Below are 12,664 nucleotides of genomic sequence, written 5' to 3'. Positions count from 1 at the left end.
CTCGTAAAAGCATTTTAGCAATATTTTCAGTAATGTTAGTACATGGTATTAGAACCGTTCCTCTTCCATTCATGTCAGCATTTCGTATAGAGGTTATTATGTCGGCGATGGTGTCCTTACCCATAGGAAAATAAATGTTACCCTTTACTTACTTTTGATATAATCAGCATGCTCCGTGTTCTATATTTTCTAATATATATTAGAGTAATATAATTTGAAAATATTTTAGTTAAAATTAAAGAAAGATATCTAGTATATTTATATATCTTTAATAGAAAGATATCTATATAATATCTTATTTATATATTTTTTTTATATTTCTATATTTATTTTTATACTTATTTTTATTCAAAAAGAATAATATATATTAAAAAATAAAAATGAAATCCAATTTTATTAATAATTAGATATATGTGTAAGACATAATTTATTAATTTATCTATTTCATTTTCATTAAATAATAAAATGTTTTTTCTTATAATACCTCAGGTGCTAATGAAACTATTTTAGTGAAATTTAACTGTCTCAATTCCCGGGCGATTGCGCCAAAAATTCGAGTTCCTTTTGGATTTCCCTCTTGATCAATGACAACCGCGGCATTATTATAATAATCACTACTGTTGGCATTTTGGTTCTTATTTATAGTGATAATTATATGTCTCACAATCAAGGATATTTGAGATTTTTTGCTTATATGAGTTTTTTTAATGCTTCAATGTTAGGATTAGTTACTAGTTCGAATTTGATCCAAATTTATATCTTTTGGGAATTAGTTGGAATGTGTTCTTATCTATTAATAGGTTTTTGGTTTACACGTCCTATTGCAGCAAATGCTTGTCAAAAGGCATTTGTAACTAATCGTGTAGGGAATTTTGGTTTATTATTAGGTATTTTAGGTCTTTATTGGATAACGGGTAGTTTCAAATTTCGGGATTTATTTCAAATATTCAATAACTTAATTTTTAATAATTATCTTAATGTTTTTTTTGTTACTTTGTGTGCCCTATTGTTATTTTGTGGTTCCGTAGCTAAATCTGCCCAATTTTCCCTTCATGTATGGTTACCGGATGCTATGGAGGGGCCTACTCCAATTTCTGCTCTTATACATGCTGCTACTATGGTAGCGGCGGAAATCTTTCTTGTAGCTAGACTTCTTCCTCTTTTCATAGCTATACCTACCATAATGAATGGAATAGCTTTCATTGGTATAATAACATTATTTTTGGGAGCTACTTTAACTATTACTCAAAAAGATATTAAGAGAAATTTGGCCTATTCTACAATGTCTCAATTGGGTTATATGATGTTAGCTCTAGGTATGGGATCTTCCCGAGCTGCTCTATTTCATTTAATTACTCATGCTTATTCAAAAGCATTGTTGTTCTTAGGATTTGGATCAATTATTCATTCAATGGAAACTATTGTTGGATATTCTCCAGAAAAAAGTCAAAATATGGTTCTTATGGGTGGGTTAACAAAACATACGCCAATTACAAAAACAGCTTTTTTAATAGGTACGCTCTCTCTTTGTGGTATTCCACCCTTTGCTTGTTTTTGGTCCAAAGATCTGATTCTTAATGATAGTTGGTTGTATTCGCCAATTTTTGCAATATTAGCTTATTTTACAGCTAGATTAACCGCATTTTATATGTTTCGCATCTATTTACTTGGGTTCATCCTTGTAGTAATCAGATGAATTGAGTTTGCAAAATGAACGTGTAAGAAGAACTCAACAGGGATCCACTCTTTTTATTGATGAATTCGAGGGGGTCCCGTTGAGTTCTTAATAAGAAGAAGATTTCTTATTCTATAAATGACTCAATAGATAACTTTTTTCAATGTTTCAAAAAAGTCCATTTCAATTTTTTTAATGTTTTTTAAAAATGAACTTTATTTTTTGATTAAAAAAAGTCTTTTCCAGAGGAAAATTTCTTTCAATTTAAGTTGAAAGAAAAGTAAAAAAAGAATAAAAGGGAAATCGTTTGATTTACTTTTTCGGGATATCGCAATGGAAATAATATGAATTCTGTTTAATTCTATTGTAATATATTCTTAATTCTATTCTATCTTTATTCCCTTTTTCTATTCGAAATCTTATTGTTGGGTCAACCCCCCTTCTTTTGTTTGTCCACTACATAATGTGGTATACTGTATTCATTAAGATGATATTTTATCTTATCTCATAAAGGTTCCGCTCAAAGAAGGGAATCAACAAGTATTATTCTATATAAATAGAATAGAAAAGATTTTCTATTTCGATATTTTGCTACAATAAAAAATAATCGGACTCTAGGAAAAGATAAAAAATAAAATCTCTCCTAGAATCCTAGAATCTCGTTTTCCCTATTTTGATTTCTACTGTGCTTAATATTCTCCAACTATTTTTCTTATATTACAACAATAAAGAATTAATAATTGTTTTCTATTGTAGGACATTGAAATCTGAAAACAATGACATAATCATATTGCTCTAATTTATTGGGTTGAAAAAAGGCAAAGTAAAATAGTCTTCTTCACTATATATACTATGACTGACTAGTACTGCAGTACAAGGAATTCTCTAAATACGGTAGAAAAAGACTCGAAAGAATCAAAGGTTCGGTCCTTTTTCTTAAATTTTTGATTATACAGAATAGAATTACAGTACAGAATTTATCGACTAAAATTTAGTTCTTTTACCGGCTTAGGCATAATATGTTCATAAATTCGCGGACCTGTAAATTAGAAATTCATCTCGGACAATTGCACCTTCTCAAATTGTTTCTTTTTAAGAACCAAGAAGATTTGTGCCAAAATAATCGATGCCAAGAAGAACAAAAGACCTTGGACACGTAACGGATCTTGAAGTACTATTTCTAGATCCCCCTGACCAAATCCACCCACATTAGGATTACTCATTAATGGTTGATCAAGTTTGATAGATTCACCCTCCGAAACAAGAAGTTCCGGTCCTGGAGGTATAATATCAATCACTTCACGTCCATCCGATGCATCCGCTATAGTTATTTCGTATCCCCCCTTTTCTTTTCGTATGATTTTTTTTACTATCCCCGCTGCTGTAGCATTATACACAGTATTATTACTCTTGCTCCCGTCGGGATAAATTTGACCCCTCCCCCTGTTCCCGCCTACATATATTGGATATTTTAAGAAGTGAACATCTCTCTCAGTAGCGGGATTGGGGGAAAGGATAGGAAAGGTGATTTCACTATATTTCTGGCCGGGAACAGGACCTACCACAAGAATGTTTTTTTTTTTGTGGGACGATAGCTTTGAAAAGAGAGATTACCCAGCTTTTCTTTAATCTCGGGTGAAATACGATCGGGGGGGGGGGCAATTCAAAGCCCTCCGGTAAAATAAGAACAACCCCGACATTCAAAGCCCCCTTTTTACCATTAGCAAGAACTTGTTTGATTTGCATATCATAAGGAATTCGAACAATCGCTTCAAATACAGTATCGGGAAGTACCGTTTATGCAACTTCAATATCCACGGGCTTATTAGCCAAATGGCAATTGGCACATACAATACGACCTGTCGCTTCTCGCGAATTTTCATATCCCTGTTGTGCAAAAAGGGGGCGGGGCGGGTTATTCACATTTCATTTGATGGTCAAAGGTGAATTGAAAGCTAAGCAGTGGTAATTCTAAGGATTGGATTCCCGAGAGAAAAATAGAGATGTCTCCTACGTTACCCGAACTATGCGTAAGTAGCGACGTAATTTCATAGAGTCATTCGGTCTGAATGCTACATGAAGAACATAAGCCAGATGAAGGAACAGGAAGACCTAGGATGTAGACGATCATAACATGAGTGATTCGGCGGATTTGGATTCCTATATATCCACTCATGCGGTACTTCATTGTGTGATATATATAAGATCCATCTGTATAGATATCATCATCTACATCCAGAAAGCCGTATGCTTTGGAAGAAGCTTGTACAGTTTGGGAAGGAGTTTTGATTGATAAAAAAAAAGAAGAATCCACTTCAACCGATATGCCCTTAGGCACGGCCAAACATAACATAGAAATCACACTCGGAAAGGGTGGACAATTAGCTAGAGCAGCAGGTGCTATAGCGAAACTGATTGCAAAAGAGGGGAAATCGGCCACATTAAAATTACCTTCTGGGGAGGTCCGTTTGATATCCAAAAACTGCTCAGCAACAGTCGGACAAGTGGGGAATGTTGGGGTAAACCAGAAAATTTTGGGTAGAGCCGGATCTAAATGTTGGCTAGGTAAGCGTCCTGTAGTAAGAGGAGTAGTTAGGAACCCTGTAGATCATCCCCATGGGGGTGGTGAAGGGAGGGCCCCAATTGGTAGAAAAAAACCCGCAACTCCTTGGGGTTATCCTGCACTTAGAAGAAGAAGTAGAAAAAGGAATAAATATAGTGATAATTTGATTCTTCGTCGCCGTAGTAAATAGTAGAATAGAGAAAATCGAATTTGTTTCTTCGTCTTTACAAAAAATAGGAGGAATTCACTAATTAAATTAATTAAAATAAACTGTAATATATATATTTCTTGTTTTTTTGTAGATTAGATTGATGGGCGAACGACGGGAATTGAACCCGCGCATGGTGGATTCACAATCCACTGCCTTGATCCACTTGGCTACATCCGCCCAAAGGAGAAATTGATCCCCTACCCTAAGGTTTTGAGTAGCGGTGTAGTATCAGATCCCACAGATAGTAAGTCTTTTCTTTCTTATGAAAAATAAAAAGAAGTCTTTCTCAAAGATTCTATAGACCATAGAAATGTCATATTATAAAGTATATGATATATGAAATTGAGATAGTTACCTTTCAGAAAATTAGAGAGTGTTAATGTAGATGTGTTATTCTTCGGAAGGTAGGAGAAAAGATAAAACTATAAAAATAAAAAGAAAAAGAGATGAAACCCTTTTTTAATCAAAATTCAAGTTTGAAACTCATGTAGTTAACCCATTCCATTTTCTTTTGGTTAATTCCAGAAAAATGGAACAATTGACTGCTGAGCCGTATGAGGCAGGAAACTCTCAAGTACGGTTCTAAGGGAAGGAATTTACTCACCTATTCCGACCGCGGAGAACAGGCCATTCGACAGGGAGATTCCAAAATTGCTGAGGCTTGGTTTGATCAAGCCGCTGAATATTGGAAACAAACTATAGCCCTTACCCCCGGTAATTATATTGAAGCACAGAATTGGTTGAAGATTACAGGGCGTTCTTAATTTAATAAAAACACTCTTTTTTTTAGTTCTATTTATATTATTCTATATACCCTTATATCTTAATATATATTATTTTCATATTTATTTTTATATTTTATATTTATCTTACTATATTTATCTTACTAAATAATCTTATTTATATATTATTATATTTAATATTTAGTTTAGAATATTTAATGCATATTTCATTTAAATGTTTGTTGTCTACATCAGTCCATCCAATAAAACTAAAAATTTAGAATAATATTCTATATATCTATTATATAAATATATTACGCTATAGTAATAGTCAATCCAAAAATTCCATTATATCCCTTCTAAAAAAATCGTTCTTTTTCGTCTCGTATTTTGTAGAGATAAATGGTATGTGGATACAGCAGAGAATTTGCCTTTTTTCTGTTATTCAAACTAAAAGTGAAACTCAAAAAAGAGAACTCAAAAAAACTAAAAAGAAATAGCAGTATGGCCTCTAGCAATGCTGATGACTGCTACTGCTCACGTAATTGGAAATAGAGTGCATAATAATCTCTTCTATTAAATTATTTAATAAGACAGACATAAAATAAATTCCATCTTTGAATTTCAAATTCAAATATGAATCCCCTAGCCTAGGTTGCACAAAAAAATTATTGAATTGAAATTCAAAGTCCAGAAGGAGTTTTAGAGGATTCAAAAAGGTCCGTTGAGCGCCTATATATGTCATAATAGATTCGAACACTTGCCCCGGATTAACTTCTGGATCATAATTGTTCTAGTGAATAACTAAAGAAAAAAATTGGAATAGATAGATGGGAGATAGAATAGAAAGAAACTCAATATAAAAATCTCTCAAAAGTTCACTAATCTTTTTTTTTTATATTGGCAGGTCTCTTTGTATGTGTTGTCCGGAAGGAGGAGGACTCAATGATTATTCGTTCGCCGGAACTAGAAGTAAAGATTTTGGTAGATAGAGATCCCATAAAAACTTCTTTCGAGGAATGGGCAAAACCCGGTCATTTCTCAAGAACAATAGCTAAGGGACCCGATACTACTACTTGGATTTGGAACCTACATGCTGATGCTCATGATTTCGATAGCCATACTAGTGATTTAGAGGAGATTTTCCGAAAAGTATTTAGTGCCCATTTCGGCCAACTCTCCATCATCTTTCTTTGGCTTAGTGGCATGTATTTTCATGGTGCTCGTTTTTCCAATTATGAAGCATGGCTAAGTGATCCAACTCACATTGGACCTAGTGCCCAAGTGGTTTGGCCAATAGTGGGCCAAGAAATATTAAATGGTGATGTTGGCGGGGGTTTCCGAGGAATACAAATAACCTCCGATTTTTTTCCAGATTTGGCGAGCATCTGGAATAATTAGTGAATTACAACTTTATTGCACTGCAATTGGTGCATTAGTATTCTTTCTACCACCATGTTAATATAAAAAAATGGTTTGAAAGATCAAAACCTATTATCATATGCAAAATCAAAAAACAACAAACAAAAAGAGTAGAAATATTGCTCAAAAACCTTAGTAAAAGATTTAGATCTGGTCCATAAAAACACAAAAATAGAGAAAAAAGAACAATCTCTATTTATATATAATACAATTTAAAGAAAAGACCATCTCATCTAAGAGGAATGTATAAACCAATGCTTCCATAGATTTCATCCTGGTTTACAATTATAGCTTTCATACCTGTTTATTAGATTAGAGTAAAAAAATACAATCATTCAAATCAAGATTAATCAAATTCCTTATGATTTAATTTAAATCACCCCAAACAAAAGTATAGTAAAAAAGAAACAACAAAAAAAAAATAACGTTCTATCCGAATCAGACTATTTGCCTTCTTGTAGTCGGATCGTCCACTTTTTGGAATGCTCCAAATTCTACTTGAGCATCCAAATCGGGGTCGATGCCAGCAAAAACATCTCGGAACAAAGTTCTAGCACCATGCCAAATGTGCCCGAAAAAGAAGAGAAGAGCAAACGAAGCATGTCCAAAAGTAAACCAACCCCTTGGACTGCTACGAAAAACACCATCTGATTTCAAAGTGGCACGATCTAATTCAAAAATTTCACCCAATTGAGCACGTCTAGCATATTTTTTCACAGTAGCGGGATCACTATAATTGACTCCGTTGAGTTCGCCACCATAGAACTCAACAGTTACACCTACTTGTTCAACACTATACTTCAATTCTGCTCTTCGAAAAGGAACATCGGCTCTAACAATTCCGTCTCCGTCTATCAAAACAACTGGAAATGTCTCAAAAAAAGTAGGCATACGCCTTACAAAAAGTTCACGCCCCTCTTTATCTCTAAAGATAGGATGTCCTAACCAACCGACGGCTATTCCATCTCCATTATCCATTGAGCCCGCTCTAAATAAGCCCCCTTTTGCCGAATTATTGCCGATGTAATCGTACATGGACGGTAGTTGGAGTCGGCGGCTCTCCTAGGGTTTCCTCATCTGGGATCCTTTTTTAGTAATAATTATTTTTTTCCTTTTTTATCACTTGATTCTCCCTATTTTCTCTATTTTGATTTTCATAATATCTCTTCTTTCTCCTTTCAGCTTTTTTTAGTCTTTCCTTTCCTATTATTGGGTAGTTTATTTGTTTTTTCTTGGGTTATAGCAAGATTCATTTTTGCTATTGCTTTGGGATATATTTATACAAGTACTTGATTGTACTTGTATTTTTATAGAAGGATCCAGTTTTTCTTTTGTGTTAAGATATTGAATTGTTTATATCTTTTTTTCTCAGGGTTCTTATTTTAATATATCCTTTTTTTAGTTTTAGTTAGATTAGAAGATTTTTGAAATCAAATTCAAAAAAATGCTTGATAACAAAGCAAAGTAAGTTGATCAGTTAATTAAATAGAAATAATAAAATAATAAATCGGAGTTAGTACTCTAGTTTGTACCATCCAAACAATTCAATTGTTTAACGTACTGCCTCCATTGCAATGGTTGAATTTTTCAACTTCAACCAAATGATTCAAAAAATTAATAGAATTAAATTATTAATTTGTATGATATAAATATTAAGTATAGAAGATTTTTCCAATAGAAAAAAAAGTTTGACCCCTTCCTCCCTATAATGTCTTAGTTTTCTTTATTTTTATTTGGGGGCTTATATATTCCATTTTTTTAATGTGCCTCACAATTCGAAAGAATTCGTGGAGAGGGGTCATTTCAGTTCATTTTTCGATCTATAACAAATAGCTTCAAGAGATGATAGAATTAAGAATACCCACTAAAAAAACTAATACAATCCATAATGAGGTACCGGAAAATACAACATTTTTGTTACTTGACCAACCATCAGGAGAAGCAAATACAACCGGTACACTAATCAATAAAATTGATGAAGTAGCAATTAATGCAAAAACAGCCAATTGGAAAGCTATAGTCATGTTTCTAATCCTCCAATTTACCAACAAAAGAAAACTATACCATTTGATCCCAACTCCTCGATTCCGTTATAAAAAAAATTGTAATAAAAAAACATATTTTGGGGTTTTTATCATGAATCTATTGATTTTATATGACGTATTACCTACCCCTTTCATTTTAGGCATGGATCGAAGGTTTGTTTTTATTTCAGAAAAAGACATGCTGGATCATACATCTTCTATAATATTTTGAAGAATTAAACGTGACCAATTGATTCACACTAGATATCTATGCCATCGATCATCGATCGATACTAACTATATTAATTCATATAGTTATGTTCTATTCAGTAGAATAAAGATAAAATAGAAATTGGCTTTTTGGTTGGAGAGATGGCTGAGTGGTTGATAGCCCCGGTCTTGAAAACCGGTATAGTTTACAACACGAACTATCGAGGGTTCGAATCCCTCTCTCTCCTTTTGTTTTTGCTCGACGAAAGTATTCTTTTTCTTTTATTGGTTTTGGTTGGTTCGGTTTTTTCGGGCTCGGCGATACTACCACTTAACCGAGCCCGAAAAAAAAAAGATTCAGAATTTCGATATAATTAGATTAGATAGAAATGGATTAAAACGAGAAGTAAAATACTTTTTATTTTTTATTTTAATCTGACCCGCTCGACTCAACCCTATATGTATGGTAAAATCAACGTGATTCCTACTTCAAGCATTAGATCTCATATCTCAATTAAGAGGAGTCATGGAAAGAACAGGTTCAAAATCGCGATCAATTCCTTTTTCAAATCCTGCGGCAGCTGCGCGAGCTCTTCCTGCGTGCCATAAATGACCTACGAATAGGAAGAATCCTAGAACAAAATGAGAAGTAGCTAACCAACTTCTAGGAGAGACATAATTGACTGCATTGATCTCGGTAGCTATGCCACCCATAGAATTTAAAGAACCTAAAGGAGCATGAGTCATATATTCCGCGGAACGACGTTCTTGCCAAGGCTGTATGTCTTTTTTAAGTCTACTCAAGTCCAAACCATTGGGACCTCTTAGAGGTTCTAACCAGGGAGCACGTAGATCCCAAAAACGCATAGTATATATATTAGCCTTGTAACTAATATAGCTAATAAAGCAGTAGTTTGTTGTAATAATGCTAATCCCTCTTTTTGTGCTACTCCTAGGGTGGTAAGAAGATAAGAAAACGTGAAGCGTTCTATTGGTTTCCCAACTTGTTGCTTCTAAAGGCTGCCCTCTCTCGGCTGGACTCTCATCGAGAAGAAAAAAGAAAATAGGACAATAGCTGACTAAACCTCTAAGCTCTTTTTCTGTAAAGATCCTTTTCTTAAAGGGACATTTCCGCACTCATTTCAGATCATAGAGAGAGTCATATTCAAGAGCATAAAGCTACTCACTGCATTTAGTCTAGTGGTTGAACCCTCCTTTCCCTCTCGCTATGTGAATAGCCCTATTTAGCGGAGTTAAGCTTCGCTTCCTTAAAATAAAAAGGAAAAAGACGATGTTAAGAATCGATTGAATCACTGATTGCTTTCTGTTGCTTTGCTTTCTCTTCTAGGAAAGGTTAGCAAAGATTTGTAATTTCATCACCGGGTAAGAATCTATTCTAGGCTGCTACTTAGTCAAAGACTTCCCGGTAAGGAAGATTCATTGAATCCTTATCTAAGGGGTAAGAAAAGGGGCTTTCAGAGCCAACTGCATTTTCTAACTATGTTACCACAGAGCCAGATACGGGTTTAGGCAGATCCGAGGTATCAGACTTCTTTTTGCTATTGACTTATGGCGTGGAGTTCGGTTAATAATAATCAAATAATACTAAATACCTTCACTTTAGTTCATCTCGGTAGAACAAAGAAAAAAAAGCCTATGTAGTAGTGGATTCGAGTCCCACAAGAGCGAAGGATGATGACTGATTCAATTGCCCTCTCTACTCAATTGATTGAATATAGTTGCGTAAAGCAGCATAAGCGCTAACCTGATCTAAGGAAAGAGGGGGAACGTGAAAGCAAGGCTATTCCGGGGCGTCAAGCGTCTGTAGGCTTATTAGCCATGAAGTAAGCATAAGCGGGAATAGGGTAAAAGGACGGTTAGAAGGCATCGTCAGGACCTGTTTTTGGCTGGTCATAACAAGAACTTTTAGGTCTTTTATAGGGGGATGAGACTCCTGGTTCAACCAATCAATCTCAGAAGTGCAGGTGCAGGAGAGGGGGCTACTACTCAACTAATAAGTGTTGGAGCGAAGGCTGCTCGACTAGACTAATTGGTTGGAGGGGGACACAGCTAGCCTGCTATGAAAGACCAAACCCGAGATTGGGGGTTCATTTCCAGGTCGGCTCCCAGGTACTTTCTTTTAACCAGAGGAGTACCAGAGATGTCTGGTTGATAGACCGGTTAGAGAGAGGGATGATACTTTAATCTCACACTAATCTTTAAGACTAAACCAATATCTGGTTGTAGTATTACAATAGATGAGAATGTTGGCCTGGGTTTTCCCCGGAACCCAAACAATAATAAACCACTAGAACTCACAGCCATGATAGGTGAAGTCAAACCAGGCTATCACCCATACCAGTCTAACCTCCTTAGATAACATCTAAGGGTAGGTAGGAAAATGACACGGGGAATACCAGATCGGGTCAAGGATACGGATAGAAGGATGGAAGTTGGCTCTTGAGTCGCAGCACTCAGATTAACTTTGAGTGCCAACGGTATACTGCTTTATATAAAGGGCAGTAAACAAAAGCCAAAACCCTTTTGTTTTGCACACCCATCAGTCTTCAATTGGATTCTACCTGCAGGTAGTTGCTTCTTCTTTTTGTAAGGAGGAAAGGACATTCGTATATATCAAGGTTTTTTCCTTACCTTCTGGTCTGAGTGCCACTTCCATCTCCTCTGCATAGTTCCGAAATTAGGGATGATACAGGTCCTCCCCCTATCCTGCCTGCCACTTCAGCATCTTGTGATCTTTGAGAAGATCATTACGAGCCCTCTCCTAGAATGTTTTTGTAGATTCCGAAAATTCCATGGTGGATCAGGATGAGTATGTCCTAGATTCCCGGATTCATTCTCTTCCTTCTTAACTTGTTGAATTCACTCACTTAACAACCAATTATGTAACTCTCTCTTACCCGGTTACGAACCTAACTAAACTAATGCTTGTTCGATCGTGTCCCTTGAGGTATGAGTCAGTTAGCGGGAGAGAACTCAACTCAATAGCTCATTAGCTACCCTTGCTTGTGGCCTATTAGAGTCAAGATTTCTACTTTATGATATTTTTCGTGAGTTCAACAACAAACAAAGCAGTTACAGCTGGTGAAACAACAGGAAAGGACAGAGACACTCCAACAAAGCTATGGGATGAATCCTCCTTTCTTGAAATAGTCGGTGGCAGGTGCAGCTTTCTTCTTGTCTTCAAAGTAATAATGATTCCAAGAGGGCTAGCCTATCATCACAACATCCTTTGACAAGGAGGTCGAAAAGGTCTTGGTCTTAGCTGATGGTGTAGTCAGACGACAAGGAATACAAGCACGCAGTACTTAGTGAAGTTGAAGGGATTGCAGCATAAAAAGTAGTTCCACCGGCTTTGAGTTAGGATCGGAGACACTCGACTAAAAGACTAAAGGGAGAGGTGTATCAAACCAACGACTGTTCTTGGGTCTGGTTTCCAATTCTATAGTTAATGGAGGATATAAGATTCTGTTTCAAGCATTTCATTGCGCTAATTGAGGTGTTATCCCTTGATTGTTCTTCGTAGACCGTCCACGTGATCTCCTTTCCCAGGGGGATGAGGATGAGACAGAGTTTACTCCAGCGGCCTCTCGGTAGAAGATTGGAGAAATCCCAGGGCAAAAACAAAGGTTCTTTAAGTAAGCATCTCGTCTTTCCGGATCATGATCTTTTGATCACCCATATTTTGATCTGACTTGGGATTTTTCTTTCGCCTCTTGGAGAATGCTGACCATTGCCAGATATAGAGAAGATAACCTATCTTGATAGTCATTTAATTAGAGAAATGCTGTTTTGAATTATCATAGGGAAACCACTGAT

General features: G+C 35.5%; 1 non-coding gene across 1 annotated transcript; it reads left to right on the top strand.

Moving 5' to 3' along the window:
* The first annotated feature begins 8,983 nt into the window (after positions 1-8,983).
* TRNAS-UGA (transfer RNA serine (anticodon UGA)) lies at positions 8,984-9,075 on the top strand. The gene has a single exon. It is a non-coding gene; the product is annotated as a tRNA-Ser (tRNA).
* Positions 9,076-12,664: the final 3,589 nt, after the last annotated feature.

The sequence above is a fragment of the Arachis hypogaea genome, chromosome 20 (genome assembly GCF_003086295.3).
Source record: "Arachis hypogaea cultivar Tifrunner chromosome 20, arahy.Tifrunner.gnm2.J5K5, whole genome shotgun sequence".
Taxonomy (NCBI): Eukaryota; Viridiplantae; Streptophyta; class Magnoliopsida; order Fabales; family Fabaceae; genus Arachis; species Arachis hypogaea.
The sequence above is the reverse complement of the archived record's forward strand: the minus strand, read 5'-3'. Positions and strand labels throughout refer to the sequence as shown.